At 37.2% G+C, this 20630-nt stretch overlaps 1 protein-coding gene across 1 annotated transcript in view; it reads right to left on the bottom strand.

Moving 5' to 3' along the window:
- Positions 1 to 20630, bottom strand: part of CPED1 (cadherin like and PC-esterase domain containing 1) — a 265972-nt gene that overhangs the window by 211434 nt on the left and 33908 nt on the right. The window lies entirely within an intron of this gene.

The raw sequence follows: 20630 nt of genomic DNA, 5'->3' as shown, positions 1-20630 counted from the left end.
TTGAAAATTAACATTTGTGTGTTATGAGTTTATTTTCCCTTACTCTCTTTGATTTATTTATATGTTTTTTATCAACATGTCTTGCATATAATTGGTGCTTTAAAGATATTTGTTATATGAGGGGCACCTGGGTGGCTCAGTAAGTTAAGCCTCTGCCTTTGGCTCAGGTCATGATCTCAGGATTCTGGGATCAGCATTGGGGTTCCCTGCTCAGCAAGGAGTCTGCTTTTCTCTCTCCATCTGCCTGTCCCCTACCCCCAGCCGCGTGTGCATGTGCTCTCTCCCTCAAATAAATAAATAAATAAAACCTTAAAAAAAATATTTGTTAAATGAATGAATAACTAGCCCATGAAAGGGTGGTAAACATGTTACTTTAGAGACAATATAGAAATAGGTATCTCAAAAATAACCAGAAAAAGAACACTAAATAATGTATGAAAGGATTGATATTACTTGGGAAAATTCCCTATTTTGGGTGGAAATCTACTTTTAAAAACTTAAGCAATTTCTATACACATGGCCTGTTTTGTTGATCAGTCCTGAGATAATGTTCCTTCATAAATATTTATGCCAGATCTCACAAGTCATCTCTTGCATTAGGTATTAGTGGCTTCTAAAAAGCTAGAAAATAACCAAATCTTAAAAAGTGTCTCACTTGAATACATAATGCTTTCAAAGAAGGGTTTTATAGAAAAAAACAAAAAAAGATTGATAAGGAAGAGTGACCTATGACCATCAGGAATGAAATTTCACTCTGCACTAATCAAATCCTTTACATGTTGACAAGCTCTATGCTCTCTGGGCTATTGGTTCTTCTGTTTGTAATTGTCCTGTTCCTAGAAGAGAAACCTCTCCGCCAACAAAGGGACCCAGACAACTGAACTCAAGTTAACATGTGAGCTTTTGTCCTAGAGCTTCTCTGTTTGCTCAATTATCTCAAGATGCTGGAATATAGCACAATAGTTCAAAGAGACATGGAGAAATGATGCAGGTGATTTAGGGGTGGGAGAAATCTATGTAATAGCCATTGGCCTTAGGCTTGAAAGGTCTATGCTATTCCATGCATCCTCACTTTGAAGGAAACTCCAAATGGATTCCTGGAGCCAAAACCAAATACTCTATGATGATTCCACTACTTTATTGAAAATGTGCACCTGTCACTTTCAGCCAAAACCTTTTGATATGGATTCAAAAGGGAAAACACCAAGATGGTTTCATTTGATATTATTTCTAGCCCAAGAAACACTAAAACTCTAGAAGAAACCTGACATTATATACTCAACCAAATATTTTAAGAAGACTAGGATATGCAAAAAGAGGATTTCAAATCATGAACTGTATTGTTTGGGCATTAAAAACACAGTATTTTTTATATTCCTCCAAGTCTGACACATACTCCCCTTCCCTACCCAAGGCGTACACACAATTTCTCAATTTGATTACAGTATATATATTTAATCCATAAATGTTCAAAACTGGAAGACATGTTTAAATAATTCAAAGCATCTAATGTATAAAGAACCTCCTATGAGCAGGACATTGTACTGGAATTATGAGTGTAAATAGCAAAAACAAAAAAAAAATACAGTCACTGCTCTCAACCATCTATGAGAGACCTAAATGAACATTAAAAAGAATTTAGGATAATTTATAAAGTGCCATACAGTTTCTTGACATTCATAAGGGTTACCCCTTACCTCTCAAAACTATTTAACAAATACTTCAAATTTAAAATTAATATTTCAAAAATACTTTATAGCACATACATTTACCCTTAAAATGAAAGTAGAGCATAGCCAAAAATTTCAAGTAATCTCTTCAGATACTTCTTGCCTAATTCTTGCCACCACAGTCTGAAAAATGCTGATTGTTTCCACTCAAAATTCCTATTGTTACCCTCACTGAGTCCTACCTCAAACTTCTAAATCTCTATTTCCTAGTTAAATCTTGAGTTTAATGGAAATGTATTTTAGATAAACACATTCAAGTTTATAATTTAATGCATATTTCAGTGTATTATTTCATTCAGTCTTAGTAATAATGACAAAAATAAATTTTAAAAACTAAAAAAAAAAAATCTTGAGTAGACCTTTTCACTTTCTCTTCATTTCCATCTTGGACCTTAAAAGTCAACTCCCTCCCCTGATGCCCACAGCCCCTTTTTAAAGAAAAAGCTTTATTTGTTTTATGAGTGGCACCATGTATTCAAACTTGGTTTAAAAAACCCCAAAAGCCACACTGTAGTTAGAAACCAGGCAGAGAAAAAAGCACATTCACTAGCTGAGAAAATCACATTCAGAAGTCAACCTTGGGTCATTTGGGAAACAAATTTGTACCTTAGCAAAATTACAAATTGCTGAATATTGTGGAGTTTTGGGGCTGTGCTCAACTCGCTGAAAGAAAGAGCAGTTAGGAGGCAAATGTCCCGGGAGGGGGAGGGTACAGCAGAGATTGCAGACTGCAGGCACATTGAGGGGGGGGCAGCGTGCATTTGGCCTGCATGATTATTGTTTTGTTTTTGTTTTAAATTTTAAGTATTTGCCATAATGCGAATGTCAGCATAATTCACATAAAAATCCAGATTTTTGTCTTCGTTTGAAAACTTGGAGGCTGTGGCGATACTGGGTCCATTTCCTACAAGGCAGAAGGCAGCTACTGACGGAGCTGAATACAGCCTCCCACATTTTCTCCTGTTTATGCCACGTGGCCCGGCCTGGCCCCAACTGCCTGGCTCTGCCACCAGGAGGCGAACAGTCCAAGGCCTGGTGTAAAACACTGTGTGTCAGTGCATGAGTTGCTCATTCAGCACGTTGATGTTCCACGCTTTAGCTTTCAAATGAATTAAAGTTGTTCATTAGGTAAATTGGTCTTGTTAAGATGACTGTAGGCAAATTGATATTTGGTCAGTTGGTCTTAAAAGGATATCTGAACACACCGTTTGATCTCCAGATTTGGCCACCATGCTCTCCCACAAGGCTGAGTAAGGTCATTTCAACTCCAAAGACATTTTACTGGCTGTTAAAGTTGGTAAGGACTGAAGTGTGGTCTCTTAGATTAGTTCTTTCTCTCAGGAGCCTGGAAAAATCAGGAGTGGCCTGTGGACATCTTTTTCACTTACGTCTCTTCTCTCCAGTTGGACCGGTAGAGAGACCCAGGTATCATTCCTAGGTGGGCCTGCTCTCATCTCTTTCTCATCCACAGTTTCTCTTTGGACCCTTTTATGACATTCAGCCTGTCTCAGGGCTATTGCCATAGTTTTAAGTAGCCTATGACAGGGGTTTTTTTTGTTTTTAGGCACTGGGGCAAACATTCTGTATGTTGGTCTTACTCAATGTGTTTCTTCTGCCCTGGAAGGTTGACATTATTAGAGTGTAAGAGCTGAGAAGTCAGATTTGGATTTGGAAAAAAAAAACAGGCAAAGCTGCCGTGGGCCAACTTGGGTGCTGGTTTCTTAGGTTTTCCTGGCAGAGGGAAAAGGAGACCTTTATACGATTCTGCCTAGCTCCTTAGAATATTGCACTAAGATTTGAGTGCCAAAGCCACATTAATAAGTAAATAAACTGTAGTACTAGTATTAGTAGTGATGATATCAATAGTAAATCTTTCTTGAGCACTTACAGTAAGCCAGGAACTATTCCAAGTATTTATATTAATTCATTTATTCCACACAACATCCTCCTAGATATGATTATTCTTTTTTTGAAAAGCACAGTAAGGTTAAATAACTTGTTCAAGGTCAGCCATCTAGTTAGTGGTGGGAAGAGAATTTGAACACAGGAAGTTTAGCTCCAGGGCCCATGTTCATGACCATTATATCATTATCCCTTCAAAAACCACAGAGGCAATAGAAAAATTCAGCTTATGCTACCTTACATATTTTAACTTATGCAGAACTTCCAACAACACTATAGGGTAGAAGCAATTATTCCACACACTTTACAAAAGAGGAAACTGAGACAAAGAGGGATTACATAGGTTTGGTATTTTTTCCAGCTACTCTTTAGTGCATCTATTTTCCTTTGGGATCTTAGAGGCAAAAAGGACTATAACAGGTATGTCGGGCATTCCCAGACTCTCACCCAGCAATAGTGCCCCAAAACATTATTAGCTACCACTGGTAATTGAAGTCAGTAAAATTTTTATCTGTAGAAGGAGGGAGCACTCAACTGCACATGTACTTAGGAACTATAAATATTAACTTGGCCTCCACCTACTTTTGAAAAAAAATCTCTAAAAGTTTCTTAGATTTTTTGATAGTTAAAATGATTTCTTTCCCTGTCACAAAGAAACCAGAGCAAGACTAACTTCCAGATTGGACTAGCCAAGCCCGTAAATAGGGAGGTCATAGGACATTGTTCTAGGAAAACAGGATGTGGATGTTCTGTTCTCCATCTCAAAATTACAAAAACATGAAATATCTGTATAGGCTTCTCCCCATAAACTGTGGAACAAAATTGCTGATAACACCACACTATCATGCCTCCTCGGTGTTGGCTCAGATAGCAACGAAGACTCCACAGATAGGGTCCGGATTTATGAGTTCAGACATAAAATGGCGGATTAGTTTTTATCCTTCTCTTGTTCTTAGGAGCCAACTAACCTCTCAATGTTAAAAATAAGAGCTATTTTATTTATTTATTTATTTTTATTTTTTTTTTTTTATTTTTTTTTTTTTAAAGATTTTATTTATTTATTTGAGACAGAGAGAATGAGAGAGACAGAGAGCACATGAGAGGGGGGAGGGTCAGAGGGAGAAGCAGACTCCCTGCCGAGCAGGGAGCCCGATGCGGGACTCGATCCCAGGACTCCGGGATCATGACCTGAGCCGAAGGCAGTCGCTTAACCAACTGAGCCACCCAGGTGCCCAAAATAAGAGCTATTTTAAAAGGTTTTGTTCTTGTTTTTGTTTTAATCAAGCATCTGCCCTATGGAGTGAGGGCTGTCTTTATAATATTTCCAGTCTCTCAGAGGCAGGCTGCCATGTAAAGCAAACCATCATTTCCTGGCTCTCAAATGACCTCCCTCATTGATAAAGTCTACCGGTTCAGTAACTCAATCCAGAGAACAACAGAGAGCTCTGAGATATTATCATTCATGTAAATGCCATATATTTTCAAGGAATGACAACTTCAGTTTTCTGGCACACTATATAAAAATCTAGGAATATTAAGTCTTTTCTTGCTTTATTTTTCTTCATAGCATTTATCATGGTCTGACAGATTATATATGTCTTGTCTATGTGTTTATTGCCTGCCTGCCCTTTCCATTAGAATGTGAGCTCCATGAGGGTAGGACTGCATCTATTTTGTTCGCTGCTATATCCTCAGTATCTACAACAGTGGCTGGGATTTCAGAAATATTTGCTATATATTTTGAGATCCATAGTGAATGTATAACTGAATGTGAGCAACAGATCAACAATTAAAACTCTATCTCTGTCAAATAAATAAAATCTTTAAAAAAAAACTGAATCAAAAGCCAGTATATTGTGAAAATTAAAAATGGAAATAATGGGGAAAAATATTAGTTTACAAAGAGGACCTAAAGATATATTTCGGTTCTTAGTAAGAATAAGAGAGAACTAAGCCTAAGAAAATAAAATTAAGCATTCCTAGCATTTAAAGAAATTATAAAAACAAAGCAGATTCCAAGTGCTTTACTTAGTGGAAAATTTTTTTGGGGAACACATACATCACACTGAAGCAGAAAAGATTTATAAAGTCTGACTTGGAAAATAAACTTGTCCAAGAGCTTCCAAGATACATAGCTATAAAAGCCAAGCTCATTTACTTATTCACAGTATTAGACTGTTATATTCCATAAGGATACAAGTACAGTGATTTCCTAAAATGTGTGGGGGTTTTTTTAATCAAGAAATACTGAAGATGTTTAAATTATAAATAACAGATGATAGTCCTTTATAATACAACAGGAGAATATTTCATATAGTCACTGTTCCATCTGTATACTCTTTTTTTCTTCACAACTAGACTATGAGAATTTTACTGAATAACAACATATTATTTTCCCTATGTCAATCCTTTATCAGAATTAATAAATATTGTTACATTCATGAATACATTATCAACTTATTGATGACAAATCAGGTTCTATGTTTGATAACACCATAAGATTGCTGGATATAAATTAGCCATTGCAAATACCTGTATTATTCCCAAATCATTCAAGTTGCATTAACCAGTTCTCTTAACTGTATTCTTTTTTTTAATTTTGTTATGTTAATCACCATACATTACATCATTAGTTTTTGATGTAGTGTTCCATGATTCACTGTTTGCGTGTAACACCCAGTGCTCCATTCAATACGTGCCCTCTTTAATACCCATCACCAGGCTAACCCATCCCCCCTGCCCCCTCCCCTCTAGAACCCTCAGTTTGTTTTTCAGAGTCCATAGTCTCTCATGGTTCGTCTCCCCCTCCAATTTCCCCCCCTTATTCTTTCCCTCCTGCTATCTTCTTTTTTTTTTTAACATACAATGTATTATTTGTTTCAGAGGTACAGATCTGTGATTCAACAGTCTTACACAATTCACAGCGCTCACCATAGCACATACCCTCCCAATGTCTATCACCCAGCTGCCCCATCCCCCCCCCACTACTCCAGCAACCCTCAGTTTGTTTCCTGAGATTAAGAATTCCTCGTATCAGTGAGGTCATATGATACATGTCTTTCTCTGACTTATTTTGCTCAGCATAATACCCTCCAGTTCCATCCACGTTGTTGCAAATGGCAAGATTTCATTCCTTTTGATGGCTGCATAATTAACTGTATTCTTTTTTTTTTTAAAGATTTTATTTGTTTATTTGAGAGAGAGAGAATGAGAGAGAGCACATGAGAGGGGGGAGGGTCAGAGGGAGAAGCAGACTCCCTGCCGAGCAGGGAGCCGGATGCGGGACTCGATCCAGGGACTCCAGGATCATGACCTGAGCCGAAGGCAGTCACTTAACCAACTGAGCCACCCAGGCGCCCTTAACTGTATTCTTAATATGATGGATCTTCAGAAGAGTAATCCAGCACCCATAATAAATTTTATTCATGACTTTTCTTTAATGACAAAAACCATTCCCGTTCCTGTGTCTAACACTGATTATTGTAGACAGTAGATGTTTATTGGGTTGACTATTGCGATTTTCAGAATTTAAGAGAAATCATATATACAGGACCTTTAGATCTTCAATGATTATACAACATGGTCACAAAATCTAATTAAATCTGTTTCCTTACCCCAAGAGTCTGGTCACGGGTCTTTGCTTGTGATGTCTCTGGCTCCTTACCCTTTAAGAGCTGATGATAAAAACTTTGTGTTTTACCACAGAGAAATTCTAAGCCATTCTCCCCTTGGTGCTCCAAACCCACACTAGAAATCAAGCTTTTCTGTCCCACTGTCTACCCTCTTTCTGCCCTGTGAGAGGTGGTGAAGATCAATGAGATCATTTCTGTGAGGAGTTTTGAGCTCCTGAAATTCTTCTGCTTTACTCATAAGATCAAGAAACCAGTATTATGCTTAAACTTTTGCAAAAGTTTAAGAAGACTCCTGCTCTGAAGAAATTTTCCATCAAGAAGAGTTTGAAAGGAAATAGATCAGTTTATTCTTACGAAATAAACTGAAGAAACGTTTACTTTAGAAAGCTCCATAGGTTTTTTAAAATGGTATTTTTAAAGATTTTTAGGGCACTTCTTTAGGCTGCTGTTCAAGTGTAATCGAATGTGTGTTTAAACTTTTACTGCTTTCAAGACTATTGTCTGTCTGGGATAAAACTCTCATTATAGCATTTTACCAAATTTCTAAATGTCTGGAATTCCCACCAGCTTGAAGACCTTAAAAGAAATGAACACTGAGGCAATTTTAAAAATCAGACTACACCTTGTGCCTAGATATTGGTTTCTAACATCATTCTTCAATAAAAGGAACCACAGGTCCTTGGAGAAATGGCTGATTCAAGGGCCTGGAGTAGTAAATATACAAGATGAGCCTAGAGCATCACTGTGCCAGAAAGTAAGGAAGAGCTCAAAACCAAACAAGGAAACAAACAAAAGCAATGATGGAAGTATGTCAAAGGGACACCAGGATCCAATAGCCAAAACTGTAACAATTTGAGTAACAGAATAAGTACTATTGGATTATAACCCAAAATATAAAATAACTACCCATGAGTCCATGGTGATATAAACCAATGATCTGAATAAATAAATGGGGAGAAGAGATAAACCTTGCGAGTAGAAAAATACCAAATAATGTATGGAGCTACTGCAAACTCAAGGAGGTGGGGCACAACTTCCTGATCCTTCTTTGTGAGCTGAACATAATGCCATCCTTCCAAAGAGTACAGTATGGAAAGTGGAAGTAAAAGAATAACAGCGGAAGACCTGACAAACACTACCTCAGGCAAGTAATCTTAATATTAGATCTTGCTTAATAACCATGTCTTGACTATAACTTGAGTCCTTGCTTAATAACCATGTCCTGGGGCGCCTGGGTGGCTCAGTTCGTTAGGTGTCTGCCTTCGGCTCAGGTCATGATCCCAGGGTCCTGGGATCGAGCCCCGCGCTGGGCTCCCTGCTCGGCTGGAAGCCTGCTTCTCCCTCTCCCACTCCCCCTGCTGTGTTCCCTCTCTCGCTGTCTCTCTCTCTCTGTCAAATAAATAAATAAAATCTTAAAAAAAAAATAACCATGTCTTGACTATGGTTACATTCTAAACGTAGATGTCCTTGCTTAATAACCATGTCTTGACTATAACTTGAGTAGTGTCACTTATGAAATATCCTGATGCCTGAATATAATGTCCTACTCCTAATACTTGTTATGAGGTTGGTGCTTTAAACTGAGTTCTTTTATTACTTAAGTACTTGACATGAGTTTTTGACAACATTCCTTATACCAAATTCCACATTACGGAACAGGAGGTTTTAGTGTATAATTAGCATTGTGACACTTCATTTAACCAAATATTATTCCTTCTTCCTGTTTTATTAAAAGTCATTTTGCATGATTTCTTTAAAATGCAATGAATGCAACCTAGTCATGTCTGGTTTAACATTTTATAATAAGGCACTGGGGATTATGAGCAATCTGAGAGGGAGGAGGGAGTCATTGATTTAAAATTTATTCTAAGAATAATTCCACGCTAATTCAGCACAGATGAGAACTAAGGCTTAAGAAAATTAATTCACTAACATGAGAAAAAGAACCAACTCCCTCAATGGCTTATTACTTAATGCAACAAGTATTTTAGGATTACACATCTCTTGCTCATAATACATTATTTTCAATCTCTTTGGAGATTTATTTAACCCAATCATATATTTCTGTAAGATATTTATGGGGCAAGTCTTATCTTCCATTTCAAATCAAGCAATAGATAATCTAATGAACTTGTTTAAGGTCATTTCAAAAAGTAGTTGTAATAATAGTACTAACATTTAGAGAATGTTATGAGGCTTAAATGAGTTAATATTCGTAAAGTGCTTAGAACAGTGCCTAGCACTTGACGAGCTTTATATTAATATTTGTTTAATGAATAAATAGGTGAGTGGAAGGTATACACAGGCAGATAAATTCCAGATCTAGGTGATGAACTTTCAAGAAACAAAATACAACATCTTCCAGCTTATTATTTAAGGCTTCTGTGTAGAGTGATATAAGTGTAATTTAGGAAACACAGTGAATAATCTTCTTTTCCAACTCTTTACTACCCCTTTGTTTCTTCAATAGGCCTTTTTACCATAGGAGGACAGACACTCATTAGTGGCTTCAATCTAAGGAAAAGTGAGGACCTACCTCATCAGTGGGTAGGCTTCTGTTAAAATTCACGCACATTATCTAGAACCAGGCTCAGCAGTTTTCTCTCACTGGCAGTAAGGTACATTTGCTACAGTAGGAACAAATGATGAAGAAATGGATATTCTCATGAGTGAGTAGCAACAAGCCTCAAGTGGTAGGTGAGACCTGACCGACTAGGCCAGCCTCTATAGCACCCTAAATTGGGTGCTTTAGGTAAGGAGGCACCTGGGTAATGGACAAACAGGTCTACCACCTAAGACAAGTTTCAACCACTTCACAATTTTCTGAAAACTGGCCCTGCTCCTAGAAGCCAAGAAGATATTGGAAATGTCTCCTGAGGCTAATAATTCTATTATCCATGAGATGAGTAATATTTAGGTCAATGTGAAACTATGCCAAGTATTATTAAAGTGTACCATACTTTCAATGTGACTTGTTCTTATGCATCTAACAGGTATAATTTATCCCATAGATTTTAACAGAATCCTGCAAAATCATAGTGTGCTCTTATCTCATAACATTAATTTTCCACCTCTCCAGAGATGCTTGGAACATATTTGCTATTTTTCTAATTATTTACTACTCAAAATTCATATAGTAATCTCATTTCTTTATTTTGATTATTATCTAAAATCATTTTCTTTGTTTTATTGACATTCTTAATTTTAGATTTACATGCATATTTTATTATGTTTTGATGCTTTAACTTCTCTTAAATTGATTCCCAAGAATAATATTGCTGGCTTAAAAAGTGTAAGTATTTTAAATTTTATACATTTTTCCAGATTGCTTTCCAAAAGAAGACTAGAAGATTTCACATTTCCACAAGGAAGATATGAGAGCTTCCTTCCACTCCCAGAATTCCTACCAGCAATAGGTGATATCACCAATTTTGGGTTTTGCCAATTCTATGAATGTAAAGTGATATTTTATACTTTAAACTTTTTCTGTAACCTTTTCTGAATTTCACAATCTTTTCTTCTTTGTTTTGCTATTTGGATATGCTTTCTATAAACTTTTTTTTTTTCAGTAATCTCTACACCCAACTTGGGGCTTGAATTTACAACCCCGAGATTAAGAGCCACATGCTCTACCAAAGGAGCTGGCCAGGCACCCCTTTATAAACTTCTTATTTAAATGCTTTGTATAAAAAAGTTTTATGAATAAAAATGAAGTTTAAAAAAACATCATTTAGCATAATAAAAATATTTGCAATTGATGTGCAAGTAAAACTTCCTTTTTAGTAAAAAATTAAATTGATGTGTCATTTTGAACCTCATTGGATTAAAAAACACGTTAACATCTATCCCTTAAAGATTGCGAACTAGCACTGGTGATGAAAGTCAAAATAGGAACCATCCTTTTGTAGAGAGATTTGGCAGGGAGAACCACAGTTTTATTATTTTCACCATCGGCCAAATAATTAAGTGTTACACTTAGATCTCCAAAATGTAACATAAATGAATATAATAGCAAAGTTGTATTGTATAGCAATTAGCTGAAACAATTCTAAATATCTATCGAGAAGGACTCTGTAAAAATCCCATGGTATTCCATATAATAAAATACTAAAAAAGAATGAAGCAAAAATTTTCACACACTTTGCAGAAACTAGTGTGCTATCGTGGTTACAGAATCAGGTTTGGTAGGGCGCCTGGGTGGCTCAGTTGGTTAAACAGCTGCCTTCGGCTAGAGTCATGATCCCAGGGTCCTGGGATCAAGCCCCGCATTGGGCTCCCTGCTTGGCGGGGAGCCTGCTTCTCCCTCTCCCTCTGCCTGCCTCTCTGCCTACTTGTGCTTTCTATCTCTCTGTCAAATAAATAAATAAAATCTTAAAAAAAAAAAAAGACTCAGGTTTGGAGAGAGACAGTCGTGGGCCAAATCTCAGCTGTGTCAGCTCTGGGATGCGTTGCTCAGTGCCTCGTTTGTGAAACAGAAATACCTACCTTACAGACTAGGAGTGAGAATTCAATGAGCTAATGTAGGTAAAGTGCATATCACAGCACATTTAGTTAATAATCAAAAAAGACAAACTTAAAACTATGGATAGGAAAATCTATTCAAATTTTTAAGCCTATGTTGATATGGCAAAGCTTTATCAGAATATCTGAATATTAACATTTTATCTGTTAAAACATGTGGGATAAGCTATCGTATAAAGAGGCAGGAGGCAAAAGGGTAAGATGCAAGTGTGTGTGTTCATGTGTATGTGTGTGTGTGTGTGCGCACGCTTGGGCCGTTCTTGGAGAGATGCATGGAAACATGCACAACATTAACTGTGTTATCTCTGGGTGGTGGGATTTGGATTTAACTTTTCACATTCCTCTTTGTATTTGCAAACATTGGTTAAATATTCTACCATAAACATGTAACATCTTAGAAAATGGGACTATTTTCTAAAAATGTGATTAGGATATGCACACTTGCAGCCAAGTAAAGAAATATTATTCTCTAAGAAAAATGACATTTGTCTTTTCACACATTACATATCTTTCATAGTACTATAAAATGTCAATTAACTGTTACACAGAGACAAAAATGTATGGAAAATTAATCTGGATCTTGATCATTTTTAAAATTCAAAATGTCTCTGGTATCACAAAGAGTACCTTAAAAATACTCAATGTATTTGATGAGTAATATACAAAGTAATAGAATTTCTTTCCATAAGACAAGAAATAAAAATCATTCTCAGCATGCAATAATCATGCTGTGTAGCTATGAGTTAGAGATTTCAGGTACCCACAAAATAAGGTCTTGCTGATAAACTTTAATATGCTATTTCTCCAAAAAGTGGACAAATAATGAATAGAAATCCTTGAGCAAACAAACCAGTGGAAATGCAAACACTCATTATTCCTGATATGTTGGCTATCTGGATGAGCCTTCAGATTACCATGGAATGTGCCTGCCTGTCTGGCATTCCCAGCATTCTTACTGTGATACAAGTACCAATTTCCAACAGAAACAATCTGTTTTATACTACAGCTGTGATTTTGGATTTCCGTGCCATACTTCCATAGAACAACAGGTCAAGTTCTCATTCTGAAAACAACCTCACTTATTAAAATGACAGAGTTTTGATATTGGTGAGGTTTAGTGAGATGGGAATCTTTTTGCATGTCTAATGGGAAATGCTTTTAACCTTTTCAGGTAGAATTTTGACAGCATGAATCATGAGCCTCAAAAAGCACCCTCAGGGCGCCTGGGTGGCTCAGTCGTTAAGCGTCTGCCTTCGGCTCAGGTCATGATCCCAGGGTCCTGGGATCGAGTCCCACATCGGGCTCCCTGCTCGGCAGAAAGCCTGCTTCTCCCTCTCCCACTCCCCCTGCTTGTGTTCCTGCTCTCGCTATCTCTCTCTCTGTCAAATAAATAAATAAAAATCTTTAAAAAAAAAAAAAGCACCCTCATTCTTCCTTTCAATAGTTTTAATTTTAGAAATTTGTGCTAAGAAAAGAATTAGAAATGCAGACAAAGATTTATATAGAAGAATTTATATACAAGAATTATTTACAACAGCAAAACAATGGCAACATCATAAATATTGAACAATGTGGAAAAGATTAAGAAATCATATTAAACAAACATTAAATACATCCATATAACATAATCTTACATAGCCACTGAAATAATGTTTACAAAGATGTTATGGCCTGTGTTTCTAATAAATAGTATCCTAAAAAAGCAAGCTAGAAAATTGTGTAAAATGTATAAAAAACTTATAAAGAAACAAGTCCCAAAATTAACTGTCTTTGTGGGTGGCCTTATAGGTAATACCCTCCATTCTTTATTGTGCTTTTTATGTATTTTGCAATTGGAATAGATCCTAAGGATTATCTAGTCCAAAAATCTTCATCTTCTGTAAAATGAAAGGCTTCTGAAGAAATGAGGTAACTTAGTCACAGTTTCACGTTGCCAATAAACCTAAGGCAGCTTTCCTCTTTTCCCTAGTACCTTCTTGCTGCTCCTTGGGGGCATAGAATTATCATTTGGGATAAATCATATGTCTATGTTTTTACCTCAATCCCACTATCTTCAAGCAAGCCCAACATGTCCAAAGACATTTTAAATGCAGCTGCTTGTTGCTATCAATTTAAATGGGCCACTAGCCTTGACTATAAAGAATTAAGGTAACATGTACCAAGACTTTGCATGCCAACTTATAATTAATGGGTTTAGCATCTATTTGATTTCAGGAGCAGGGCTTCTCACCAATGTGGAAGATTGGCGCAGAGTCCTGGCAAGGCAGATGGGGAATTATTTGGCCACTAACTACTTAAAGAGCAAATAGGCAGAACTTCTTTGTGCTTCTGGAGGAAACACAGAAAAACTGTAATAAAGAAGTATCCAGCACAGTAGTCTCAACACATGGTCCAGGACCAGCACATTAGCATTACCTGGGAATTTCTTATTTCTTAACACACCTCCCCATTGTTACTGACTGGGTCAGATCTACTAGGAAAAGGGTTCAGCAATCTGTGACTTAACAAGTCTTCCAGACAATTCCAATACATAGTAAGTTTGAGAATCATGGGCCCAGCAAATAGTAGGTACTATGCTTGTGCTTTGCCAAAACTATGCCCTTTAAACAACCATCCAGAGAGGGATTCCCTTTACCTTCTGATATGTACAAAACACAGAGCTCGCTATTAGGGAAGCAGGGCACCTCAAGCATCATCTCTGCCCTTTATACCCCTTAATCACTTGTTTGGTCACCCTGATAATGAGGTGGAATGCTAAAGAAGATTTTTTAAATTCTAAAAGTTCCCTGTTCTAAATAGACCATTTTGTTGCACAGATGATGAGATTCTCATATGACTTTTATATTTTTCCTTAGAGAAAGAGCTGAAAAGAATTATTATTATTACAAGACTACTATTAACTTCTTGGTGGAATTCTTTCCTTGAAAGCAGAGACATCACCGGCTTGACCAACTCTGAAACAAGGTTACAGAGAATTCGTCACTAAGGGCAAAGAGTATGTGAGTTTCGTTTTTCAGTTGGTTTTGCTCAGACACAGCCTGGAGCACGTTTCATTTTGCTCTACCATACAGCTATATCCTATCACACTAAGTAGTTTTTCCCTAGTTTTCTAAGAAGCAAATGGTGCTTGAATATGCGAAGGAAAGATTCAGTTATTTTCTTAGTATATCTGCAGGTTTATTTTTTCAACTGCTTATTCATTTAATTGTGTGCCTACGAGGTATATGCAAGACATTGTTTTATGCAGAGTAAATAGATAAATAAAACATTCCTTGCTTTACAAGAAGTTTATAATATAGAAGGGGAGATGAGATGAACACAACAAAAAAATATAAAAATATATAACACAAAACATACTCTAGGCCTCAGAGATGTGTGAATCATGTGTGATGAGGTCTCAGATAACTTGTTTACCATTTCTACTTTGAGGGAAATTCCTGGGTAAACTTACAAATTAATTTAGATTTTAAGAAATGGCAGACAGGAAGGAATCCTCAGAGCCAAAAACCTCAGTAGCAATGCAAATCACAAAGCTTTGAAATGTGATCAGGCAAAGGTGAGTAGACCAATAGCAGGGAGCCCACACATTACTATCACTGAGGAGCCCTGTAAAAAAAGAGTGATGTCCAGGTTCATTCTCCTCCTCTGATATAATTTTCAGAAGCGGGGCCTGGGCATAGACTTTTGTTAAGATCCCTGAATCATTCAGGTGTGAAGCCAAGCCTGAGAATCATGCTACAGCTGGCATGGGAAGCTCTGAATGCCGCGCCAAGAAATACCTCTTCTGATTGGGAGGAAATGAGATGTCACTGGAGACTTCTGCATAGGGAAGTGATGTAAGCAGAGCCATGTTTGTGTAATATTAAACTAGCAGTCGTGGTGGGGGTGTACTGTCAAAAGCAGAGACCAGCACCTGGCCGAGTATTTAATTGCCACTGTGATAGCATGAGAAGCACAAAATGTGGAGCCATGGCCCAGATGCCTAATGTGTGCTGCAGCTGAAGGAGAGGGAGAACCAGAAGATGAGCTTTAGCACATGAGGGGCTGAGGGAACGCAGTACTTGCAAGAGAAACCTGCCGGCAGAACCACAGACGTTACTGGGGTGGAAGATGACAAGTGTAGTTTGCTACATGTTCAGACAGTGGGACACACAAATCCAAAACATTTATCAGGTACTTGAAAATCAAGACTCTCTAAAAACTCTGCCTACAGAAGACAGATTAGGATTCAACATTATGCAGAGGTTATATCTACAGAGGAGATTTTTTTAGTGAGATATAATTGCATATAACATTATATTAGATGCAGGTGCACTACATAATGATTCAATATATGCATATATTGTAAAATGACCACCACAGTAAGTCTAGTTAACATTCATCATCACACAGTTACAAATTTGTGTGTGTGTGTGTGTGTGTGTGTGTGTGTAGAACTTTTACCATTTACTCTCTTAGCAACTTCAAACATAAAATACAGTGTTATTAACTATAGTCACCATGCTGTACATGGCATCCCTAGAACTTATTTTTTTTTAAAGAATTTTTTAGGGGCCCCTGGGTGGCTCAGTTGTTAAGCGTCTGCCTTCAGCTCAGGTCATGATCTCAGGGTTCTGGGATTGAGCCCTGCATCGGGCTCCCCGCTCAGCGGAAAGCCTGCTTCTCCCTCTCCCACTCCCTCTGCTTGTGTTCCCTCTCTCGCCGTGTCTCTCTCTGTCAAATAAATAAAATCTTTTAAAAAAAGAACTTATTTATTTATTTGAGAGCGAGAGCACACAAGTGGGGGGAGGGGCAGAGGGAGAGGGAGAAGCAGGCTCCCTGCTGAGCATGGAGCCCGATGCAGGACTCTATCCCAGGACACTGAGATCATGACCCGTGCCGAAGACACAGACACTTAACCAACTGAGCCACCCAGGCGCCCCCCAGAACTTATTTCTAACTGGGAGTGGGTACCTTGTGGCCACCTTCAACCATTTTGCCTAGCTCCCCCCTCCCCCTTCTGGCTGCCACCAATCTGTTCTCCAGAGGAGATTATTGAACCTGCAGAGTAGAAAAATATCTTGAGGAAATATCAAGATAGGGGAAAAAAAGAAGACTGCAGATAAATGTCTTGGAGAATGTCCATATTTGGAGGAAGATCATAGAGAAGAAGGGTCAGAAGGGTTGGAGAAGCAGGAGAGGGCAGCATTAAGGAAGTTAAGGGAGAAAAGAGTTTGTAAGAAAATTCTAGCCCCAGTGGGACCTAGACATTGCTAGGACAGGTGTTTATTCCACTGATTCACACATTTTACCAAGTTTGGGAATCACTGCTAAGTAAGATTAAGGAAATTGAGAAATTGCCTCGCATTAAAGCTTAATTTCAGTTTTTAAAAAATTTTTACATAACTTTTGGAAGAACACTGATATTCTACTCAGGCTCAAATCTGCTTTCATACCAAAACTAATACAAGCATAAATACAGTGACTATGTTTTGTAACAAAAAGGAGTTTCTTGGTAAATTCTGAAAAAAAAATTATTTTAAGGGGGGGGGAGTCAGATTATTGAGGCTTAATCAGAGAGAGATTACTTTTTCTTGAGTCTTGGTTTCCCAAACTGTAGTCTAGACATCCACAAAGAGATGCTGTTAGGAAGAAGCAACTTTAGCTAAAAGGAAGATGAAAAATCATAGAGAATATCCAAAGGGAAATATTAATGAATAATGATTAACTGATTAGTTAATTAATTCTCCAGGGGGAAAGTCAAATCTCAAAGGGAAGTGATTGGGGAGGTTTACAATAATTATAAAATGGAGAGTAGAAAGCAAAAGTGGTAAAAAATGAAGAGGCAGTCTCAAAAATGTGGTTAGATGCTCCCAAACTCCTCCCAAATTGAGGGAAACATTTAAAATATTTCAAGCAGCTAAATCTGATAATACAACTAGTATAGTAAACACACCATATCTCGAGTCCCCAAACTCCCTGTAGTCAATCCACACACTCTGTCATCACTTGAAAAGTTCCATATGAAACAGTTTGTTTTTCTTTCCTGGAGTCTTTCCTTAATCTAAATATAATATGAATATTATTTATTTTTACAAATTAAATCTGTCATTCGAAGCATAGTTTAGTCTATGGCAAAACCAAACAAAATGTCTAATTTCTGAAAGAAAAAGACGTCTTTAATTCTAAAGAAATATGAAAAGAACAATGACATGAAATAAATTCCAGTTGACCCTTGAACAATGCAGGGGTGAGGGGATACCAACTCCTGTAGAGTAGAAAATCTGTATAAAATTTTCACCTCCCCCAAAACTTAACTACTCATTACCTACTGTTGACCGAAAGCCTTACCAATAACATGAATAGTCAACTAACACATATTTTGTATGTTCCAAGTATTATATGCTGTATTGTTATAATAATGCAAGCTGGAGAAAAGAAATATTATTAAGAAAGTCATAAGGAAGAGCAAATACATTTATAGGACTGTTCTGTAAGAAATCCGTGTATAAGTGGACCCACATGGTTCAAATCTGTGTTGTTTAAAGGCCAACTGTATTTATAAAAATTAATTTGAGATGAAAACAACATAGAACATCAACCAAAGTTCTCAAATTTACCTGTGCTTTAGAATCACCTGGAGATTTTAAACTCTAGATCCATTAAATCAGAACATCTGGACCTAGAAACTAGGAAGCAGGAGTTTAAAGCTCTTCAGAGGATTTCCATGGACAGCCAAGTTTGAGAACCACTGATCTAAAAAGATCAGAGGGAATCCATGTTACCTGGAGTCTGAAATGAAATATTTTAACCGACCACTGAATTTGGCTATTAATTTTGTAACTGAGTCAAAACTAGGTGACATGTAGTTTTTGTTGTTCTACAAAAGCAACCATATGTATCTGCCAAGGGAAAAAAAACCCGCAAGATTTTTTCCCTTCACACTAAGCCAAACAATAGTATAATATGTTATTTGTAATATGGTTAAATAGAAAATGATTAATGCTGTAACTTAAAAAAAAAAATAAAAGTAGCAGAAAGGGCATTTAAAGAAAGAGTTCAGAGAAAGTATCTTCAAAGCTATATTAAACATTTCCCAGCTTTGGAAAACTTAAATACCCAATCTGGTTTCTATGAAACTTAAAAAGATCAAACGATTAGAAGGAAGCTAGGCTTGAATGAGTAATGCTGGGGATTTCAGTAAACATCTGGTTACCATTTTCAATGGTAAGAACTAACCCACTTAAGGAAGCAGTTTAGTTTCTTTGGAGTAAAAATGAGACACTGGCTTTTTGTTCTCTTTGCACAGTGGAGGGTAAAGGAAACATCAGAATGGAGAGGTCACTTGAAGCTCAACTTTTATAAATAAGAAAGCTTTTTTCAAAAACTAAAGTAAATTGAACTCGGGTCTCTGTAGTATAAACAACTCAACTGAGTTAAGGTTAAATAAACATTCCTTGAGCCCTAGTGTGCCAATTAAAGAACAAATTCTGTTTGGTCGTAAATACATCAGTAATTCTATAAGCATGGAGGAAAATAACAATAAACCTGAACACACAATTACCGCCTGTCATACTACAATAAAATAGAATGGGTGCAGACCAGTAAGTTTCTTTGATTCAACTTCCTTTTTTTTTCTCCCCAGTTTGATTAACTAAAGGCACAGAAGCACTTCTGATATCACCCAAAAGCTATTCCTTGCATAATAAAAAACGTATGTCAAAGGCGTTCTTGGTGAAATACTGACAAGGCAAAACACACTGTGCCTTTTAAATGTGACCTTTACTCTTTCGTCTTCCTGCTAAGTAATCATAGAGCATATTAAACTCAGGGAAGCAGCAGGGGTGCTGGTGTGAGGCTGCAGACAGGAAGGAAGGAGAAGAAGAGGAGTTCATTAGGCTGTTTTAAAGGATCAGTAGAAGCATCTGCTATCAACATGCACTACTAGCCAAAGGGGAATCACCCTGGATTTTGCCTCCAGACCAATGCTTCTCCACTCCTTTGCTCACCATTCCTCTCTTCCGCCCTTGGACGTGAGACTAAAAAGACTAAAGAAAAGGAATCCTTAGAATGATGAGGTTTAAAACCTTGTCTTACTTTCCCTCATTCTGTACATACAAATGTTATAGTGCCGACCTGAAAAAGACTTGGGTGGTGATTTTACTCATTCTCCTGAGTTATAAATCAAGTGCTCGGGAGCACCCCTGACTTGATGCCATGCCAACAACACCTCCTAGGTTCTGAGATGGGCAGTTCCACTGCTGGGTAACTCTGACTGATAAAATGTTCATCCTTAAATTGGCCCTGGTTATGCCTTCTAGAGTTACTACAAATAAATCTTGTACCCAAGTGTCCCGTTAAACAGTGGGGGCACAAAAATATTGGTCCAACTACTTCCAGGGCCTCCCAGAAACACTGTTTGCAATTGGAACCATCCATTTTCTTGTGCCTGCTGCAGAGCTGGTTTCAGCTGCAACTGCAGAAATATGCCCTCTTCAAGTATACGTAAATAATTCTCACCCAATGATAAAATATACTATGTGTCAGAGTCTCTTAGACCATATATTACTTAGACTCTACCCTGGGAGCAAGTTAAAAACTTTTGGAAAATATTTATTCTCTCTTAGGCCCCTACTCCATTCTATGAACTAAAACAATGATTTACTAAATAGGACCTGGATGATTTGAAAGAGAATAATTTGATGGTGATTCTATCTTTTTCTGTAGAGAAGGTGCATGTTATAAAATCCCTGGGTCATATGATACATTTTTCCAAAGCAAGGGACTGGAAGAACATAAAGATGAATATTTTACACTATGCTAAGCAAAGAAGTAAAGAGCGTACTGTAAAGGACACAAATGGGAC

The sequence above is a fragment of the Neomonachus schauinslandi genome, chromosome 12 (assembly GCF_002201575.2).
Source record: "Neomonachus schauinslandi chromosome 12, ASM220157v2, whole genome shotgun sequence".
NCBI lineage: Eukaryota > Metazoa > Chordata > Mammalia > Carnivora > Phocidae > Neomonachus > Neomonachus schauinslandi.
This window is presented reverse-complemented; position numbering and strand designations above follow the sequence as displayed.